Below are 23,074 nucleotides of genomic sequence, written 5' to 3'. Positions count from 1 at the left end.
TTATTATTTTGATCAAAAAGGCGCTCTGAAATAATAAAATGAGACTCCCCCTATTTCTCCGTTTTCTTTAGCCGAAGTAATCTGAGGTAGATATTACGATTACGAAACTCACAAATTTTAAGTTTACTTGAAACGGCCATCCAATAAATTCTGATGATCTATAAGAAGCCTGAACTATTACCTCAGTGATGATTTGGAATGCTCCAGATAAAGCCCTGCTATGTGCGTTGTCATTACAGTGATCGAAAATGGACAAAAAGTTAAATCGGAACATTTTCTTACACGTTCCATTAAAAAAAATTACGGACATTTTAAACAGAACAATCCCAGCATAACAATAGATCATTTAAAATTTTATTCGACCAAAATAGGTAAGTTCGGAACCTGCGAGGGAAGTTTGTTGTGTATTGTGCAAATTTTAAAAATGAATGAAATGAAATCTTTAACGTCTCACGGTTATGCCGGTTAGACTAAAGGAGACGGTGATAATGAAAGATGAGTGAAATGGTGGAATGAAGAAAGTACGTGGAAACAGGAGAACCCCGAGAAAACCCACGAATACAGTGCTTGTCCGCCACAAAGTCCACACGGCGCGAGCTGCGATCAAACCAGGGACCCCAAGCACCAGAGGTGAACGCTCTACCAGTGAGCAACCGCGCCCCCTGGAAATCTTAAGTTAGCTGCTACTGCGTTGAAACAAATCAAAGGTGCAGCCTGTATTGAAGATGTAATAAGTGACCTATATTCTTTAGTAGTATGATCCGTAGAAAATAACAGCTGCCTTCAAGTATGTGGTGAATGTCCTGGAGTGAAAGGAATAAGTGTGGAGTTTTTAATTATTGATCCTGATGAAAATGAAAGTGTTACGTATGCCATATGGAAAAACAATGATCTCGTTAAAATCTGTGCTACTTTTTGTTTTCGTATCGTACGTTGCTGGTTTAATTGTAAGAATAAATTCATAACTACATCAAGAAAATCCAAAGAGAATTAATTGCTAAAAGATACAAATTTTATTTCGTGTAGACTTCACTGAAACCTGGACTGTTATTCTTTAAAAAGAAATTCAGAGTTATCATCGTAAAACGAGCAAATTTCCATCTTTACAGAACAACTGACAGTTTTGTAATAATAAGCGACGATAAAACACGATTCGGCTCATATACTCATAGTCATAGACAAGATTCTAAAAATATTCGAAGAAAAGCGAAAATATAAGATATAGAAAAAGGTTCGAATACGTGAAAATAAGTGTCTGTAATTTCCCAAACCATGTCAGTGATTTCTGATTGTGCTGCATCCCTCTAGAAATCGCTTTCAGGTGTTCGAGATGCAGAAAAGTCAGATATAGCTTTGGTTTTTCAGTGAAACCGTCCATGTAAGGGTTTCTGCGACAGTATTGGGGGTGGGTTGTAAAGAATGTGGCAATGCAGCATAATCTGAGGCAAAAACATGTATATATATATATATATATATATATATAGTACTAAAACTAAAGAGGAATTCGTCAGTATAGTGCAAGTACAAACTCTGAGTATTACTCTTGTGTGGTTGCCAGCAAGAGTAGGAAATTGTGCGACTGGTAACTGGTATTCAACAAAGATACCTTTAGCTTTCGGAAAATGGCGAAGTTTTTATGGCAGTAACGGGTCACCATAAACTAGCTTCATACTGCCACAAAAATTGAGCTTCTGCAACTCAAACTGAAGATTTAAGATGTCTGCAAAAAGAAACTTTTTTTTACAAGCATATATGATAACCAGTGCTGGGTACCAGAAATACTATGCATAAATCACGAATTACGTGAAGTGCTGTCCATGCTTCCATATGGACCTTCAACAAGATACAGGTTTCAAGAAGACAACAACTGATGTGAAAATAAGTGTTTTGTGACTATCAGCAATGTGCTACGAGTTGTGAATGAACCAAAAACTATTGAAATATCTGCAAGATTAAATGCTGTTACCGAAGAAGACACAAAGCAAGCAAATGATTGGTTCACGTGAAAAAAATGTGAAATTTTGTTTTCTAAAACCATTTGAAATAAGTGAACTTAAAATTTGTTTCGTAATAGTAATTTCGACCTGAGATTACTTGGGTTTAAGAAAGCAGAGGAGTAGAGGCAGGCTCATTTCATTATTTCAGAGAGCATTTTTGATCGAAATAATAAAAAACAGTCAGGAGAAATCTTTTGTTTTTTTATTTAATGAATGTGAACCACAAACATTTTCAAAGTGTTGCACTTTTATTGTTTCCAGTGTTGCAAACTGACACCAAAGTTAACGGAACTTTGCTCAATTGAAAAGGCTATATTTAATTCATGAAATACTGGCCGAGAATGGTATCTGCTGTGTTTATTACCCTTTTAAAGTTGAACCACATGGCAAAATATTAGAATTTTAAAGTAAGGTGTCTGCGAGAAAATGGCGCCGAAAAATGGCGATTTTGTAAAATTAAACAACTTCTAGAGTTATTTTAAACAACGAAATGATTGCACGCAGAAGCGATACATTTTTTTTTCGGAAAGCAGGTAATTAGGTCTTACAAACCGTGAAAACAAATTTAAAAATTCGAACCAGAATTACTCGAAAAAAATTTGCAGACTTCGACATTTGAGATAAACTGGCTCTCGTTTGTTAACTTATGTACAAAAAGATATGCATCTGCAAACCAAACTATAATAAAATATAGTTTATTTATATCTGTATGTACACACCCCAACAAAAATTATACCTCTACATGTCTCCGTAGCTGAATAGTGGGACTTCGAAGATGACAATTTTCCTAGTTTCCTACAATTCTTAAATTGTACTTCCCGTCCTTGGTGGCCCATTCCTTGACGGGAATTTTTTTCCTACAAAAAAAGGGTCTGTCTGAAACATGTCTTGTTGCTATAAAAAGTTTCAACAATAACTGAAATGGTGATGGTAGAATTTCATTTTTTCTGCCTGAGTTGAAATGGAAGGTACTGCATATATTCGATTTAAGATATTTTTGTTAATTATTTTGTTGTTCGTTGGTGCTTCGTCGCGTCTCTACCACTGGTGGTATAATTTTCGTAACAGAAGTGGGGCCACTGTTGTTCGTCGCAACGGCGCTGTCAATTTTTGGCGATATGTCGAAAGTTGCCCATCGGTGGTTTGCCGACGCTTACGTCATGTGGAATTGTGTTTGAAAAATTAAAGAATAAAGAAGCATTTTATCCATGAAGTCCGTGGTATGACAACATTTCATTACTATACTTTGATACAACTTTTAATAACTGAGATTTTCTATCTCCAAAATAATATGACCCAAAACCATATATCTCTACAATAGTAATAAGAAACATACGTATCATATAAAAAAAATTAAAAATTATATTTCTAACAAATCTCACGAGATCGTTTAAACATTCTCTTAGTACTTAGTAACATTTAAAACAACAGGTTCTTTTAAAGTCTTTGTATCAAGCAAGATAGTATAGAGAAATTTTCGTTTAGAAAATATCTCATTAGGAACAAATTGTTTCAAAGAGGAATATTTAATTTGAGCTTATCTTTGGAATACTTGATGAACCAGGCAAATTGAAACTAAGCATGAAGGGGGCCTGAGAAATTTAATATTTGGAGAATCGGAAAAAGTAATGTCCAGGATACATAAATTTCTCCTGTCACCTTCGAAACGAGATGAGCAGTGTATGTTTCAAGAAGAGGTGAGACGAGAAGTGTATGATTTAAATATCGGCATATTACACTCATAGTGAACATCTCGTGACGCAGGAGCGTTCTCATAATTTCTAGATAAGATTAAGAAGGAAACCAGGTCATACATTTATAAAACGAGAAGAGTAACAATTCTTCGAGAATAAAACGAGACGAGAAGCAAACAGTTAATTTAAGAGACGACAGGATAAAACTTTATTTCTCGTCTCGTCTCGTGAGCATTACTATGCAAACTTACCACTAATTAGATGAAGTCTTCCGCATTAGAAACGAGGGAGAAGATTGATGGCTCAATAGTACAGTCTTCACATGTTATGTGAGGACCATAATTCAATCTCAAGTACAGTTGTGTTCCCCACGAGAAAGACGAAAAATAAGGATTTCTCGTATCGTCAATTTTTGTAGAATTGTCGTCTAGTCTCGATTTACGAAGAATTATCTAAAAAGTTTTTCTCGTTTCCTCTTATCTGGTAAAGTAGTTTCTGGTCTCGATTCAGAAGAAATTATCTGCTAACTTTATGTTGCTTCATAGTAATTGGGGAGAGTACTACAAATCTGTTTTGAGATGGAATTGGGAGACAAAACCAAATCAAGTAAAATGTGAATTTTTGTTTTCTTATTCAGAACCGAGATTATATGAGACATAGATTGTATATCTTGTAATCGATTCTTGGGTCTGTTCGGGCTGCAATTTTTGTGTAATCGCATGGTCGAGTTTATGTTTGTGGTTATGTCCTCCGTTGTCCTACCAATGAGTATCTTCCGGAGACCTAGACTTACCTCAGTAAGACGTTGAAGGATCTCTCCAAGAAGGGATTACAAAATCATTTTCGAGTTACTCGTTGGTCTCAATGACGAGATGAGCATTAGGCACCGAGAGATCCGGACGACTTGTCTCGAGAACATCACGGATGATCAGGCGGTTATCCAGACCTTAACACACACAAACATCACTCATACACACAACGAAAACACACTGGGTTAAATGACTATACATATTTATTAGAATACTATTGAAAAGAAAAATAAGGAAGAGAAACGATCACAACGCTTACAATGCACATTAATAAAATCACACTTTACTTTTTCACTGTACTATAGCCCTTCGTCGCTTTATATATTAGATTAAGATTGAAGATTAAGATAATGATTCCCCTAAATATACTTTTCTCACACCGTTATTAGACTTGGGGGATTAGCACTAGGGAAAGTGTCGCCGGAATAATCCCACGGAGTAATATTATTGCTGCTCAAAAAATCATCAAATGTCGATGTTAATCCTTGGTAAAAAAAAAAAATACTCTCCAAAGTGGAATGATTATGTTGGAGGACGCGTTTATAACTTTGACGCACAAGGTATGTGAACGTGGGACTCACTGATTGGGACTAGCCGTAAGAAAACGTCCTTCACCGGTTAATAGCTTGCGCCCATTAGCTCATCATCATACTTGTTGCTCGACGCGACTTGCGTAGTTGCTGCCTCGAAACGTGGAGTAACACTTCTCGAAATCACACGTTCGAGATACTAGCTGCATTGATCAAAAGATCAATGTTAGCAGTTCATTCTCAAAAGCACTCAGGTTAAATCACCTGTATGTACATACAAAAGAATTTATATTAATTTTAGTCCACTTGCCACGACGCACGGGACATTGCGATAATTCAAACGTGTGAACATACAGATAACGAACTGGTAAAAAGAAGTGGCTGGCGTCGTTCTGGCTGTCGAAGATCTGGTTAACTACTGTTTCCATAGATGATCAGAAAATTCACTTCAGTTCCAAATAACTGCAGAATATATACTGTGCATATTAATAAATCAGGGAGAAACACTGAAAAGCTTGGTCGCTCACTGAAACGTTCTCAGCACGAGCTAACCTTTCTGATATATATATATATATATATATATATATATATATATATATGAAAACATTATGAAAGACTTCTTTGTCCAATTGCGAGGGTAGAAAAACGGTTTCCATCGAAGAAAGAATTTAGTTGCGTCACAGAATATAGTATAAATAGAAAAAATAATTACTGTCTTTACGAAATATTCAGAGCGTCTACAAAAAATATTTCTGTAACCTGGTGGCGCTTATAATCTACAGTTTAAGGTGGAATTCAAATCCAAAATGTCATACAGAAAAAGCTCACACGCTGCCACTACATCAACAGTCAGAGCTAAGATAATCACTTCAGTTACTTCTATTTATAATTAGTATGTGGTAAACAAATATGGCTATCCATTGTGAATGTTCCATCATATATTAAGAGTAACCATCCCTCTTTCATTATTTTCACTCCTCTGGGTTTATTGATACACATTAGCAGCCTAGCGGGTATATATTTAGCACTTTTGAAATTCGTCCACTAGACAAACTACACTACTAAGAGATATGTTGGTTTGCAACCGAAATTAATGTATAAATACATGTCATAGGGCCTCTGTGGTGAAGAGGGAATATCAGAAGCTAATATTTATATACATTTATTTCAAGGTAGTGATTTGTTGATCCGTTACTTTAATAATATTATCATTATAATCATTGAATCTAAGGAAGATGTTATACATTTCCGTTGTCTACTTGCAGAGAAAAGTATATATGAAATTACTATACATAGTTTCTGGATTATTGGATTCGAAGGGAAAATTTGTTGAAATCCTGCCTATTTTAAGGGTACAGGAAATCTGAAAGTTCTGTATTCGTATATGAACAATGCTACAAAGAAGTAGCTTAATATCGTAGGTATTCAAAAATTAATCATTTGAAAAATCAATCATTTTTAAAAGTCATTGTTAAGAACTGTCTTGAGGGGAAAGAAACTACAGGCTTATCTTACTAAATTACGTATGAAGTATTGTCTGGGGTGATAATATGGAGCAATTTTTTTCGTGGATTGTCTTCAATTGAAATTGAAATGCACTCACTTTTGGACTGTTTCGGTAATTCACTTTACAATTAGGTACGCAAGTAAAATGCACTTTTGCCTTCGAATTATATTTATAAGAACTTGCAATAACTATTTACTGTATTTAACACCACAAACACAAAGCATAACTTAAAGAGTGCGTTCACTGTTTCACCACTCGCTTTTAACTAACGTGAACAACTGTCACTCACTTGCTCTCAGAAGTCTGTCGCCTTTGTTTGTATTTACTCGTACTGACGTCTCGGCAAATTCTAAACCACCCTATGGCCGTCTATTCAGAAGGGCGTCGCAAGACACGGAATTCCACAGCACGCTAAAGGACTTGTCTTTTATTGATGTTACAAATCACCTCACGAAGTATATGCATATCTTTCTGTTTCGCTCCAATTACCATTATTCGAATCTCGATTCCAAGTTAGCTCCCCTGTTTCTTGAACGACGCGGAATTCGACAATATGCAAAAACGACTTTTTGTTTTTCTGATGTCACGAATTACCTCCCGTATTTTGTGTACATTTTTCAGGTTCAGGTGAGCTTAAGCTCTATCCCGTGTAATGATGTTAATCGCCTCGGTTTGGTTCAACTGAGCAAACAGCTTGGAAGGTTCGGTTGAAATGAGCCATCGACTCGGCTCAATTGCGCAGATGGTTGAAGCCGGCTCGGTTAGGATGAACCACCGACTCGGTTCGACTAGGCTCAGGCGAGCCAGCTTGGTTGAAACGAGTCAATTAGCTTGTTTCTATGGAGCTCAAGTGAGCCGAGGGCTCGAGCTGTGTTGGTTGTTGTGAGCCAAAGGCTCGGTTTGCTTTGGTCAGCTCACTCCTCTGTTTGGCTGGATAGTGAATGAGCTGCGAGTAAAGCCGCGCGAGCCGTTGACAACTTTAAACCCGGGTCGAGCCATTTTCAACATGTTGCAATGTGTTCAGGGTGGCTGGCCTGAAAAAGAGTGTTACATGTTTTCGACCGAGTTACTCCAACGGAAATCGCACCCGGGACCGCTAGCACCGAGTGTTGAAGCTACTACAGCATATAGGCGAGGACTTCACTTTGGTACGCTCCAATTCGATTCGTCGAAGAGAATCGCGAAGGGACCAACATGATCTATCAGCAGTCATGTGCATACGATTATTATTATACGCAGGATCTTTCCGAAAAGTAGTAGGACTGATTTTTTAAAAGAATGTATTCACAATTTTGTCACATTCTCTTAATATGCACCTCCTACAATAACACAGAGCTTCCAGCGACTTTGCGAATCTCTGGAGACACCCTGGAACGTAGAAACTGGAATAATGTTTAGCTCTCTCGTTACGTCATTCAAAATGGCTTGGACCGAGCAGTGCATCCATCCCTTCATGATCTTTTCTCTCGGAGGAAGAAGTCTGCAGGAGCGACATCTAGGCTTTAGAGTGGCTGCGGAAGCTATGTGATCCATATTTGTTCAGAAAGTCCATGACAACAAAGGTGGTGTTTCTCAACACATTGTCGTAATGAAGCTTCTATGGTTCAGCAATTGCTAGATGGAAGCGGGTGACTCGTGTTGTGAGTGTTCCAAGTACAAGGCAGCATTCACAGTCTGACCAGGCGGTACAAACTCTCTGGTAACTACTCCTCTGCATTCAAAAAAATTATTAACATCATTTTCAGTTTCGAATTGCTCATGCGGGCTTTTTTTGGAATCGCTTCGATAAGCAGTCTTGATCATGTCATGGTCTCACTCGCAAGTTTTACAAAGTTTGGCACAAAACTTCACAGCATAACGCTGCTCTAACAAACGATTGATTGTGGAGATGACAAGGCACATTGTAAGTAGTTCACCTTATATTTTATCAACCCTCAACCCTCCGTGTACTCTTGGAAAAGGTTGTCGACTTGTGCGCTGGTAGCTAAGACTCCCGACCACCTAAGTATCACAGTAACATCCCCCTCCTTCGGAACGTTTTGGCGGAAAAAATCAGTTCTACTACTTCCCGGACAAACTTTGTAATATTTATTTCCTGACGAATTGTTTCTAAAGTGAGATTAAGGGGTCAAGAATAGCCCTTGCCACTACACCATGAAGTGAAAAATATTAAGATGAGTGCGTATTTATGTATGAATTTAGATGGCAAACCTTGCCATTCATTAAAAAGTGAATATGGGGTAACTATGTAATAAAGTAATAGATGAGCATCATTTTGCTATAAAATTGTATGGAGAACACATTTTCAGTTAAATTGAGTTGATTTCAGTTTACCGGCCCTTTCAGCAGCGAGGATACATGAGACGTGGAATCCGAACATAAGTTCCCGGCGAGAAACGAACCCGAGTCTCCACGCCAAAGGCTTAGAGGACGCATTTTACAATCCCAAAAGGTTATAGTCGAATATACACTCTTAAAGGAGTATTCTGATTGGCTAAATTAAAAAAAAAAGAACAAGGATTTTTCCCTCTACAAGTAAGCTTTTCTTATAGCATCCGTGGTGAAGTCGAAAGAACACGCGCCTAGTAATCGTAAGGTTGGTAGTTCGCGCCCACCACATGGTATTTATCTTTTAGAGGTCTAGTGTTCTTTAGACTCACCAACATGTAAAGAAACACGCATATAGGTGATTTAACATATTGTGGCGGAATAATTTTGTAATTGATTGGCATTTACCCGCGTTTCTGGTGCTGGTGGGCCACAAGTGGTATTATTTCTAAATAGAAGTGGGGCCACCGTGCTGGGCCTCTAATTTTTGGTGAGTATTTGGTTGACCATCTGTGTTCCACCGACGCTTACGAAATCGGGTCATGAACGATGACCTTCTGTTCCACACTTCATGACTACGGAGGTCATCAGTCAACTAGCTTTTAGTAATCCGATAAAAACCGTCTATCTTTCATGTTTATACACAGTGTTGTTATAATAATAAAATAATAATAATAATAGTAAGTTGTAATAGTATCATTGATAATATAATAATTATATTGTCTATATAGGATACTTTGGAACTACACATAGAATTTGACTAGTTTTTCTTCGACACGACCCGAAACTCAACCCAAATTCGAGTTGTAGAAACTTTTTCGAGCCGAATTCTAGAGAAGAGCTCAAAGATGTCTGTTTCGAGTGCAGTCGAGTTCCAACAGAAAAGTCGCTCGTGCCCATACCTACTAGTGGGAGCTTAAGCGAAGTCGAAAGTGACACTATTTGCCTAAATGACCCCGAAAACTATAGATTCGACACTAATATCAATCATTGCCTAGCAACATTTTATATGTATCCCTGTTCCACTCTCCATAGCTGACTCGATAGTACCCTTTTCCAGACTGTTAGAAATATGATTGAAATCACTCTGGGCAGACATGAGGTATGTTGTAACACAAACATACACATAAATGCATACACTTTTATATATAAATAAATTTAAGAGAGAGAGAGAGACTAAGACATTACCACTTCCTTATACAAAAGCATATCAGAGCATTGAACTCAATCCTTATGTAAAGAAATTTCGTTCTTGCTTGCTTTCAGTCTCTTTACGTGCCTTTGCGGTTAGTGAGTTTCTTACGTAATATTTTCTAGCTAGGTAGTTTCCTTTTATTTTCTTCAACCACGAACAGATTTTGAATATGTTCTACATTTCTGACCACATTTAAAGAACGTAAATCACATGTTGTAATGCGAATATTGAGAAGTTAATTGCGTATGAAAATAGCTGCAAATAAATAAACAACGTAACTTATTTATTGCTATTACACGAATTTGTTAATTTGTATTTGATATTCACATATCACATACCGACGTTCTGTCAATATTTCAGAGGTTATATTTTAAACGTAATAATTACTTATGTTTTGAAATGATTATATGAATATATATACACAGCTGATGTATTTTCATATAATTATTTTACATAAATTTCATGCACTGAAAAAATAGAATATAAAAATTTGAGAGCCGAATTGGAATTGAAATCATGACCTCATGATTTGAACGGTCAGTTTTTACCATTCTGCTAACATGACCATTCTTGAGGAGCTCCTGCATACGAAATACAATTGAGTTCATACATAGTTTCGAAATATTGTATCATTAAGTATTTTAACCAATGTTACTTTTTTCTACACTTAGTACCATTTCAACATGTCTTATTATATTTAACAGAAGAAAAAAAAACATTTGTACATTTTTTCCCGAGTGCTAAAGTTGGCTTGGAAGTTCGAACCAGTAGCTGTAGTTTACTATTTTCCGAAGATACCCGAAGTTGTACATCGAAATTGTTCATGTCAAAACATTCATCATCATATTGCTCAATCTCTGGAATATGGTACATGTTTCTATAGTGTAAAATCAGTATAACAATTCATTCTTTAGACAGCCTTTCATATGTGTTAATGTTGATTTAAGAAAACTGTTTTTAATATTATTATTACTATTTTTCTTGCACCATTTTATTATTCTTTCCGCAAGTCGTTGACCAATTCATTCCCCACAATAGCTGTGCCGGGCAAATAACAAATCACATGTGAGTTACTCGCTTTCATCCATTGCTTCCTGATAACAGATCAGAGCATGGGTAACTATGGATAGACGTAAAGCCGTAATTACTTTATAAGAGTTGGAAGGCTATTCTGCAACTGCAGCTAGCAGGCGAGTAGATATCCCGGCCTCTACAGGAAGGTGATAAATTCGGCAATTTGGTGCCGAAGGTCAGAACGGTAATTTGCGATCACCTGGTCGTCCTCATGTGTCTACGAGGCGGAGTAGGCGAGAATAGTAAACGATGACAGGTTATATTCACTGTCGTCATTTTTTTTTAATGAATTGGATATTTGAAAGCGATTACGAACGTGGAAAGACTTAACTTCCTTAACTGGCTTACTTCGACAGAAGAACGATATAAAAGTGGATTTGTGATATTAGCGTGTTAATGACAGGACAATATAGTACAATCGATATATTTTTCGAATGTTAACGCAGTCAAATAATTATAGTGGCTAATTACAGTTTACGCTGATGGACATCAGCGGTGTTAGCCACGAGGTTTATGCGAAGGTGTGGGGTCGCTGGCTCAGTGGTAGAGCGTTCACCTCCGGTGCTTGGGGTCACTTGTTCGATCACAGTTCGTGCCGTGTGGACTTTATGGTGGACAACACCGTGCTGGTGGGTTTTCTTGGGGTTCTCCCATTTCCTCCCACTTAATTCCACCATTTCATTCATTTCTCATAATCACCGTCTGCTTTAGCCTAACCGGGATAAGCGTGGGGCATAAAACAGAAAGATTCCATTTCATTTTTGTATGCGAAGGTATTCGAAGATGTTAAGAACCCGCAAGTAAAGTGGGATTCTTTTCTTAAATATATATATATATATATATATATATATATCTTTATAGCATACTATTTCAGTTGAAACAAGTAAAACTAACCAATATTTGTAAGTGATGCAATAAAATTAAAAATAAGTAGTGCAAGAGTAAAATGCTATTTTCGAATATGATTTTAACTAAAGAGACGTAATAAAATCCGGATTTCCGGAAACTTTTTCAGATATAGTATACGAGACAAACTTCCCATGTTGCGAAGGAGGAGAAATATGAATATATTGATATGTGTAATTATAAAATTAATATATGAATATAACGTTTCTGTGCAATGTTTTCACTTCAGTATTTATACATTTAACTTTCTACACGAAACTGCATACAGTTTACAAATATTGATGTTAGAATGAGGGTACTGGTATCGATACTTAGTATGAATTACCAATATTTCTGAAGAAAATTAAGTATTTACTGGTACCGACACAGGAACAACATTCTAATAGTTTAAGCATAGGCCTATGTCCCACACAAATGCCAACTCAGGAACCGAAAAAAAGTCCATGTGAACCAATTTGCCGTAGTTTTTCCTTATGTCCTAGAATATCATCCCAACCGTAATTATTGAAAGATTTACGGGATATGGGAATTTCAGCCTGAAGTCCACCCAAATTGGATGATTTATTTATTTTTTTAATGTAATGCTAGTAATTCCTAGGCGTATAAGTTGCAATCTCTCCCAAAAGCCTAGTTATTTCTAAGAAAAAAAAAAAAAAAAGACCAAAGCCTTTGTGAGAGAAGCTCCTCTCAAACTACTCTTCTGTATCCACCACTGTTCATAATTTATTTTCCAACAAGAAATTCATTTCGACATCTACCTAAATTTAGAATGAAGGAGGTTCCAAAAGTAATAATTTCCTTTTTATGAGGTATTTTGGACTTGTGAAAAGTAACCCCGATTAGAGGCTGAAACCGCCTTCTTCTAGTTTTCCTATTTTAAAGACTTATACCGTCTCACATTTAACCCTCGAGTAGTCGCGCCGCGGTCAAAAGCACCGCAGGGAAATTATTTTCGATCGTCTGTCCATTCTGTTTGTCCGACAGACTTCTCCGTCTAGCTAATCTTCCCCCTCATCTTCCCGAACATTCCTGCTCAATCACTCCGTTATCCGTTGTCTAGTTTAACTACTAGTGATTGTTAAGTGATTCTGCGGTGCTTTCCACCGCGCGCGACTAACCGTGTAATGTTTTTTTTTTGTTTTTTTTCATTGTTTCGCTCTGCACGTGACCTTTGCTTTGGAGATGTTTTAAGCTTTATAAACATAAATATTATTTTAATGGACGGAAGAGAGGTCGACAGAGTTAACAAACTGATACCAAGTATGAGAAAAGAGAAAATCATAAATGAACAGCTTAAAATACGGGGGGAAATGTTAGGAATGGACTATTTGGATCTCGTGGAAGCTTTGTCTGAGGAAGATCATAACAAATATATATATATATATATATATATATATATATATATATATATATATATAAATATGAGTGAACACGAAAGGTGAAGTGAGGAGTCTGCGAGCGAATCTGAATATCTTAAACCCAGAAATGACCAGCGATTCCCCGGATGTAGTCAGAGCAGGAGAGGACGAAATAAGCGACGACGGAGTGTAGAACAGTGTAAATTTGAAGATATCCTAAAACAGTTCAATGTAGTGCTGTATAGGTGAAGCTTAAAAATAACAGGACCGTAAAATAATTCAATGTAAATTTGATTTGATTTCAATTTAGCGCCCTTTTCAGCATCAAGGCTATGTAAGACGTGGACCTACTGCTTAACGAAGGATCCGAACCACGTGAGGTCCCATCGGGAATCGAAGCCCGAATTCCCACGCCAAAGGCGTATATGCTAACCGCTTAGTTGCGAGTGAGCTCTAATTCAATGTAAAATGCGCTGTGAAGCTTCGTTTTAGTGTTATGCTTATATAGAATTTATTTTACTAATTTATTATCGCGTTTCTAATTTTAGACGAACCAAAGAGTTGAAAAAAACAAAAGATCGTCATCAGATTTAGAATTTTTGATAAACCAGTGCGTAGCGATCTATCTAAAGAAATATGTAACGAAAAAAAAATATTCCAAATGAGAAATAAAAAAGGACATGTCTAGTTGTAGGTTTCTCTAATAGTTATTACTGTAAAACTTATTATAATAATAAAAATGTTATTCCCTCTTAATCAGAAAATATACAAAATTACGTTTCTAATACAAGAAAAATGTTTGAAACTATATTTGCAACACATTATGTTCGTGCGGTCCTTTTGACCGCGCGCGACTACTCGCGTTACTTTTTCAGCGCGACTTCTCGAGGGTTAAATTTCGACTATTGCATCAAAGTTTCATTGTACACAGTAGTATTCTACGAAACTGACTTAACTTTAACGGAAATTCTTGTACGTGATGCCTTTCAAATTTTGGTGGCCTTTACATTGACTGCTTTCCATACCTCTATAACAACGAACCCTCACGGTAATTAGAACTGATGTTAACTACAAATATTTTAGCCAAAATACAGTTTGATGTTCTGTCTTTCGGTGGCAGTTGCAACTTACTCTTTGCTGTTCATGGTTTTGCTGACAGAGGACTATGAAAATTTTCATATTTTGTGCAAAGTAAGCCCGTCTTACGATATGTGAAAATCAATGCTTCCTGGTCCTTATTCTCTTTTTCGTTGCATTCCTAAAATTTGCCGTTGTACTCAATGTCTGTTTTTCTATGCTGTATTCGAAAAATAATATTGTCCTTGTATTTCCTCTCTTTTTTATTGCATTCTTGAAATTCCCTCATACTTAAGATGTTTTTGTAGGAATATATGTTTTTATGTCGTATAGGAAGAATAATAATGTGCCCTTGTACGTAATGTGTGACTATGTGTGGGGGAATTGAAAACACATATCGCATGTCCCGTACACGTGGATAATTCTTACTGTTGTACTACCTACAGAAATGATCCTGTATCATGTACAACTGGCAATAGAACACACAACAAACCGGCATCGCGAGAATTCACACTCCATGTTGGAGTGTGAACACAATATAATCTGGGTTTGTTTGCGTTCTTTGTGCTGATTTGAAGTAAATTATTTTTACACATATTTTGTGTATTGAACTCTTTCTGTAGCAAATAGTTTCTATACTCGTAATATAATACTCTTTACTCGTTACCATTATTAATACTAGTTTTATTGGTAGTATCATAGCACTTGTCGTTGGAATGAACTAGTATTATTATCAGTAATAATAATAATAATAATAAATTTAAGATATGCTCTATCTTTAAGACCTTAGCCTTGATTATGCGTGAAGTTAAAATGGTTATGCCACGGACGGCAAATACTGGCTTAACATCCAAAACAAACTAATGTCCCCTCAAATGAGGGTTAGTCTGTTTTGAGTTTACTAAACGTGTTTAATAATTACAGCAAATTAAGAATATTTATGATACAATGTAAAAGAAGACACTTTAAAAAAATTGAAACTATGTCAGCATGTTGAAATAATCAGAAGAACCGAATTAAACATCCACTTTGTATTCTCGTTTGCTTAACTGGCAAATTTGAAATCTATAAGAAAACCGTTTTCTGCGCAAATCTCAAAAGCTGTGAGAAAATTTTTATATTATAGAAATCAGCCCTTCTTCCCTTCTAGAAGTGTAATTTTCAAGACTCTGAAACATATATTTTGTTACCTTCAGTTAAGAGTTCGGATACCGAGTTTCGCGCATCCAACTTATGCAAATCCTTCCTAACTTTGTAAATATTTTCAGAATAAGAAATGGGAAATTCGAACATTAAAGAAATCTCACCCTTTGTTCTTTTCCTTTTAAGTGTTGATTTTTTTGTTTCTTTTTTAAGTGGAATGTTTACATGCCAAATTTGATTTTACTAGCTTCAGAGATTTGCGAGATGTACTACTCTTTTAAAAATGTGCCCCAACCTTTTACGATACGTATTTCTAATATAATCTTTCCTATATCCTGATTTCGTAAGAAAATGTTTTTTTTTTTTTTTAATTAAAATTTTTCGACTTACTTGTAGTAGTATACCCAGAAAGTCACTCAACTCTTTTATATAAGAGTGCAGAAAATAAACTCAGTCAAACAAGTTTACTTCCATTAACAGTTTCTGGTTTCTTATGTCTAACTTATTCGTACATTTCTTACAACCTGTGATCTTTAAATTCATGTGCTGTCTTGACTAGTGATGGGCAGTGGGAATATTCCCGGTGGGAAGGAATTTAAAAAAAAATGGGAATATTCCCGGGTGTTTACCCTGGCTTGTAAATTCCCGGGAAGGAGTTTATTTCCATTGCTTTACAACTTATTATTTCCATCTTGCAAATAATAAGAACCATGTGACTAATTACTTTATTTTAATATATTATGATTTACTTCTAGGTTTTAAAGAATTTGGAGGTTAAAACTTTAATATCTTTCGCTGCACTTTATATAAATAATAATATAAATTTTTAAGATCCATTTCCATTTAAACTAAAATTAGGGTAATTGTTTAGTATTGGAGGGAGAGGGGAGCAAAACTAGCAAAAGTAGGATTATTAGCGGAAGAAATGAGTCGATAGTGCTGTTCAAGTAGTCGAGAAACTATTCAACAGAATTCTTATGGCAGTAGGAACTTTGTTCAAACCCGGAAGGTAAGTGGAAGTGATTTAGGAAATAAAGTGAATTGTTGGAAACGAAGATAGAAACCAACGGGCCCTCTAACCCACCTTCACTCGCTTACGCTCGCTCGGCAATGCTGTCTGAATTGAATGTTAGTAACGTAATTCAACGTACGAAACCATAAAACCGCATCGGAATAGAATATCGCAAAAAAGTAGGTGCAAAATCTGGTCCCTCAAAGCTAAACAATTGCTAAAAGTAGCAATGTACTAATTTACAAATGATGAAAAGGATCTGTTTTGTAAAGTAATGTAGAACTATGTAGAAATAGAGACGAAATACTATTAATAAACCCTGAGCTACCGTTAGCAATAGAGGTCGGTCTGTCTCCTCCCTCTGACTCGAATTTCTGAAGAGGTACTCGGACTTCTTTAACATGTGAATTAACGCATGAAATTTCTAGAAATGCGCAGGAAGAAAGGTCCTGTGTGGTAATGTTAAATACAAAATTTTAAAGATAAGTCAGTATGTTGCAAATATTGTGAACATAAATATTTATGCGCAAATAGTGACAAAATAGGGGAACATGTGTCTTCTGGCAGTTACCCAACCTAATTTGTTTATGACATTTAAAAATCTAATATGTTTATAATATCAGTAGTAGAGTCAAATTTTGAAAATTGACTTACATGTAAATTTAAATTGTTTAGCGGTTTAAAAGTATGTGGACTTGTTATACAATTTTTGAAACATATTTACTTTCATAGAACATATTGTAAATATCCATTTATACGTACTCTCTAAATATAATAAAATATTAATAAAATAACATAACGTCGTTCAGAATATATATTTTAAGGATTCCTCTTGGGACAACAGTAATAATACTGTAATATAAAAACGAATTTAACTTTAAAATTATAATATAGTAATAGAATGCAATTTTCTTTGTAATTGTACATAAATTCCCGGAAAATTCCCATTTTTGGAAATCTTCCCGGGAATATTCCCGAAAACTATATCCCGGGAATTTACCTATCACTAGTCAAGGCACAAATTTCGAAAAGGTAACAAACTGGAAATGTAATAATAACAACAATATATTTGTATTTATGTACATGTGAAATATGTTTATATTCGTTGTCTTATTGAAGCTTTCGTAATTTGGAAATACACTTTTGTATTGCTTTTAATATGAAGAAAACCGGCTCTCCTAGAAAAGTTTGCAGGCTACACTCCTAAATGATTATGGATTGGTTTCTGCAAACGTATTGTGTTGGATATTGCATTAGTAATTTAGCTTTATTTCTTGGTTATACATATCAATTCTATCGATACACACTGTGAAATATAGTAACTGTATTACATGTATAGTAACTTAACATGCAATACAAAAAATGGTAACTTAACCACATATGTAATTAGTTCTTAGATGTATAACTGCAGAACAGATAATGATAATAATAGTTTTAGTAGTACAAAATATAGCTGTTATTGGGATTAGCTACGTTCGTATCATTTTTATTACGAACTAGTACTGAATCGTCGTAATTTCCTCTTGTGGTGGCATATTTTAGAATTAAGGCAAGTGAATGAAAAAGCCACAAGACCTAATCAGTGCAAGTCCTAAACGTCATAAGGCCTAAAAATATTTCACGACGCTAGTCTTAAATGACACGGAACAAATCCTAAAAATCATTTTGCGGCACTAGTCCTAAACTGCACACGACCTATTATCTGGTACTATATACTTCGAACTTATGCCGTTTAGGTCTTGTGCCCTTTCGGACTTATGAATATTACCCTACGGGATTACCAATGATGAGGTTTTGAGTTCAAGCCCTCCAGGAATATTTTTATTAGTAGAATTGCAGAAAAATCGGATACGAGGTTTACTTCTAAATCTATTTTCAGAAACGTTTTGGTAGCCTTGAAAAGGGCTTTTATTGGGATTTAAATTGGGGACGTTAATATTGTGTCCAAGATCCTTCTCAATTTATTACATGCTCCATTTTTCTGGACATGGAATCTATTAAATGGGTTACAAATCTCTCGCCTCCCTTACCTCCAGCCATGTCTCTGAAATAAGGTCCCTCAAGTCATCTCGAGTTCTTGGTGGATCTGCCTTTATCCAACTGTCTCTTAGAGTACGCTTCACCTCTGCCCACGTATTTTCCATGGGATTGAGGTCTTCTCCACGAGACGGCCAGTCAATTAAATCAATCTCAGGCTGCCCTGCGAACCATTCCTGAAACACATGGGAAGTACGTATTGGCGACTTGTCTGGCTGGAAATGAATTACACCGTCCGGCTGAAATACTTGTACGCATGGCACCATGATATTACTCAAAATGTCCGGGTAGTGAGCGCTGTCCAGATGTCCTTCAATTCTGTGAAGCTGCCCTGCACCGCGACTGGAAATCTAACCCCAGCAAAAAATATATATATGGCCACTGCGATAGCATGCAGCCACATATCCAGGGTCATATTGGGTACACAAAAGAGCGTCCCTCATTCGATGTTATCAATATGGATTCATCTGAGAAAACTACTTATTCCAGTTGCGACACACATTCCCATGTGCAAACGCGAGGAACATAGACACGTAACCCAGCATGACGGAACATTTTCAGAGCTGTCTGAGTAGTGCGAGGAAAGTGAAGGATTTTCTTAGCTGTTTTGACGTCCACATTTCGTTGGCAACCGAAATCTTTTAATTAAAAGCACAATCGGTGTGCACAGATCAATGTAGAACAGAACGGGAAACTATACATACATTTAAAAAAAATGCCGTATTTAGTATTGTTAATATAGCATTAAAAACAATATAAAGATATGAATAAAAGTGTATTTTAGATAAATAACTAGGCAGAAACGAAAGTATACACACAAACATTACAAACACACTATTTTTTTTTCCAAATCGGCAAGAGTTTACTTTCTGCCGGTCAGTGACTGGAACCAGTGATCATCTGACCTAACCTAACCCACGCAAAATGTCACTGATAAGCACAAAAGGAATTCTTATCCAAAAATGTTCCTGGGTAGAAGAACCATTAGAAAAATAATATCCAAGACGTACGGTAGCTAATATCACTTTTTTACTTTTTTCTAATAATCCTCCTCCTTTACTTTTTCTTTTAAAAAATTAGTATATTTGTACTCCAAGTAAATTCTAAATTAACGAAAGCATCTTTGCAAACAATTTATTAAAAAAATAATGTAATTGAACTTAGGTGCTTTATTCTGAAAGATGTATTTCTCGCAAATGCAACATAAAATTTGCGTTCTTATGTTCTACTTTGTTAAATATAAGTCGCACTCTACAGGACGAAATGAATCAACGAAAAATTTGGGGAGTTACCTGGAAAGTCTATAAGTGTATAGCTTTGTATCATATGATATTTCCTATCGCTGAGTGATCCTATGAAATCATTGTTCTTTAGAGCATCCTCTATTTCGTTGAGAATTTTGTAAGATACGTGGCGACTTGTGCGAAAGTATAGCAATGCATTCACTAGGTGGAAATTAAAACCAGTCTCTGATTTTTACTGAATGTATCAACTCAGTCGATTAATTTCTTTCGATTCTGTTCAATTATTCAACCAAAATTGTATTCTTCTTCACTTAATTTGCTCTTCTTTTGTCATTTCGAAATCCTCTCGTAATTTCAGTGATGCCATCACGTGCGAAAAATCCCATGCTGAGGGAATTTTCGACATTGAATGGGATGCGTTATAACTCTCCTATTTGAGCTTTTTCGTCCGTTTTTCTTTGTTTGTTTGTTTTTCAAGTCCAGAGGCATTGTAAAAGACCTTACGTATGGTTTCACACCTTCCTGCATCGAGAGATAGGAGGTGTTGAGGTCATAATTCTAAAATATATATATATATTCTTTTATTAAGCCTATGTTCCTTTTTTTGGCGGGCTTATTTTTGCACGTAGAAGATTAAACTTTTGCACAAACATTCAGTGAACCGAGTAGTATTTACTAGATTTTTTCAGATTTCTGCGTTAAACCAGGGGGATCCAGAGGGGCAAAAGTTGAAAAAAGGGATATTTTTACCAAAAATTCCCTTTCTTTGCGTTTTTCCCGCCTTAGGTACATAATGGAGAAATGAAAATAATACCGCCTGAAAGGCAATTCTATTCTCAAGAGAATGATGTGCAAACCATGATTATCGGGTAATTAGAGATGTGTCAGGGAATTTTTACAAAATATCCTTCTGTATACGGGAATATGGGACATTGTCGGTATATATCTTTTTGGCTCGCTTCCTTTTGTACCTGGAAGATTGAAATTGTGCATAAACATTCAGCCCACCTAGTAGTATTTATCAATCTTTTCCAGATCTCTGCGTTAAAACAGGGGGTCCAGAGGGGCTGAAACTTAAAAAAAGAGATATATATAAACCAAACAATCCCTTTTATCGGATTTTCTCACCTTAGATACATGGTGGAGACACGTGAGTCGTACCCTCTGAAAGGGATTTCTATTCTGAAGAGAATGATGGTCGAAACATGACCCTAGGGTAATTAGGGATATGTCAGGGAATTTTTATCTAAATATACTTCTTTATAGAGGAATATTGGACATTTTCGGTATTTTGGGGGGGCTTATTTTTGCACCTAGAAGATTGAAATTGTGCACAAACATTCACTCCACCGAGTAGTATTTAACATACTTTTTTTTAGATTTCTGCGTTGAGACAGGGGGTCCAGAGGGGCTAAAAGTTGAAAAAAGGGATATTTAGACCAAAAAATTCTTTTTCGGGATTTTCCCGCCTTAAATACATGATGGAGACATTGGAAAGGTACAGCCTGAAAGGTAGTTCCATTCTGAAGGGAATGATTGGCGGATTATCGTCCTAGGGTAAATAGAGATGTGTCATGAAATTTTTTGCCTGAGATTATGGTGTTTTGCGGGCATTGTGGGGATTCTTGATAAAAATTATCCCGCCCTTAGCATTCAAAATAGAAACTTGAAATTTGGCACACACATTCTGTATACCAAGTACTATTTATCATTTTTTTTTTTTTTTTTTGATGTCTCTACGTTCACACATGGCCGTTTTAGAGGGGCCCAAAGTGTGAAAAGAAAATCCCCCTCCCGGAAATTTTCCATTTGACATCACTTTTCCCTCTCCTGGTATATAGTATGAGCATGCAAATGGTACCATTTAAAAACCAGCTCCATTCTGAAGAGAATGAACTATGATCCAAGATCCTAGGATAAATAGTGACCATGGAGTAGCTGCTTGACTGAAAGTCTAAAAAATACCCCAAAAACCCCGGATTGGGCTTTATGCAGAGTCGTTCTGAAACAGGATTAGTGCATTACTAAACAGTTCGACTAGCATTTGTTCCCTGCAGTAGTTAGGTGTTCAGTACGACCCTAAAAATATGTCAAACGACTCCGTATAAGGTGGACTGTCTAGAATAAGCGTGTTAATGTTCTCAACTAGGGCTGTTCCTAATTACAGAATTCCGGAACGGAAATTCCAATTCCGGAATCGGAACACAGTTTCAAGACGTTCCGGAATTCCGGAATTTCGGAACATTCTGGAATTTCGAAACATTCCGGAATTTCGGATCATTCCGGAATTTCGGATCATTCCGGAATTTCGGAACATTCCGGAATTTCGAAACATTCCGGAACTTCTTATTGAAAAAATTTTTTTGCTGTTACCCTGAACTGAGAGGTGTGCGCAAAGCTTAGCTTTGAAACTGGATATTGATTCCGCTGTGCTGAAGGAAGGAGTTTTGGTCCACGGCAACTGGTTTATTTCATTCTCTAGATCCGTTCACTGTGAACGATTGCGCATAAGATTTGGAGCTTTGTCTGGTTATCCATAAAGTCTCAATCATAAGTGATTCAGTATAAATTCCGTGATTCTGTTGCAGAAATCGGAACATAGATATTCGAGCTAGTTCTTCCCTTTAGTTTGGTTTATCTTCCAAGAAACACCTTTCTTATAAACCACTTTGTATATTCTTTTTTAAATGAATACCGACTGTACCTTTTCCATTTATACGAGGCAACCCTAACAAGAAATTGAACTGCATACCTTTTGATGTATGGTCATTGTTAAGTATAAGTACCTGAAGGAGGGGCAGAGAATCATTTAAAAGAAAATACGATTTTCAGTAATTAAAGGGATAGGATAGTTTGAAATATTTGAAAAAAATTTGACCAGTATTTCCGGTGGCCCCACACCCCTGCTTACTGGGAGGGAAGTAGAAATTATTTGTCAATAATCTAAAGAGGAACATGATTCCCAACCCACCGACGTCCGTGCTTTGTTGCTAGATTTTTTTTCTTGATAGTTGGTTGATGGCTTGGCATTTTAATTTGTGATAATCTGCAATAGTGCACAGATTATTATTTTGCTAATTCAGGTGTTTCCGTTTTGTGAACAAATAGATCATTTCGTTGACTAAAGCTTCATGTGCATATGTAACATGACGTGAACACTAGA

General features: G+C 36.2%; 1 protein-coding gene across 3 annotated transcripts in view; it reads right to left on the bottom strand.

Annotated features, from left to right (window-relative positions):
* The window catches only part of LOC145675742 (uncharacterized), an 86,419-nt gene that overhangs the window by 16,149 nt on the left and 47,196 nt on the right, over positions 1 to 23,074 (bottom strand). Inside the window, exon 1 of one of the 3 annotated variants that reach the window (XM_081746381.1) lies at positions 19,960 to 20,403. The exons of the other annotated variants lie outside the window; for them this stretch is intronic. The gene's annotated coding sequence lies outside the window, so the exon portion shown is untranslated. Of the gene's footprint in view, positions 1 to 19,959; positions 20,404 to 23,074 lie in introns of those variants that run through there. 3 annotated transcript variants of the gene reach the window in all.

The sequence above is a fragment of the Thermobia domestica genome, chromosome 18 (genome assembly GCF_964235325.1).
Source record: "Thermobia domestica chromosome 18, izTheDome1.hap1.1, whole genome shotgun sequence".
Lineage (NCBI taxonomy): Eukaryota > Metazoa > Arthropoda > Insecta > Zygentoma > Lepismatidae > Thermobia > Thermobia domestica.
This window is presented reverse-complemented; position numbering and strand designations above follow the sequence as displayed.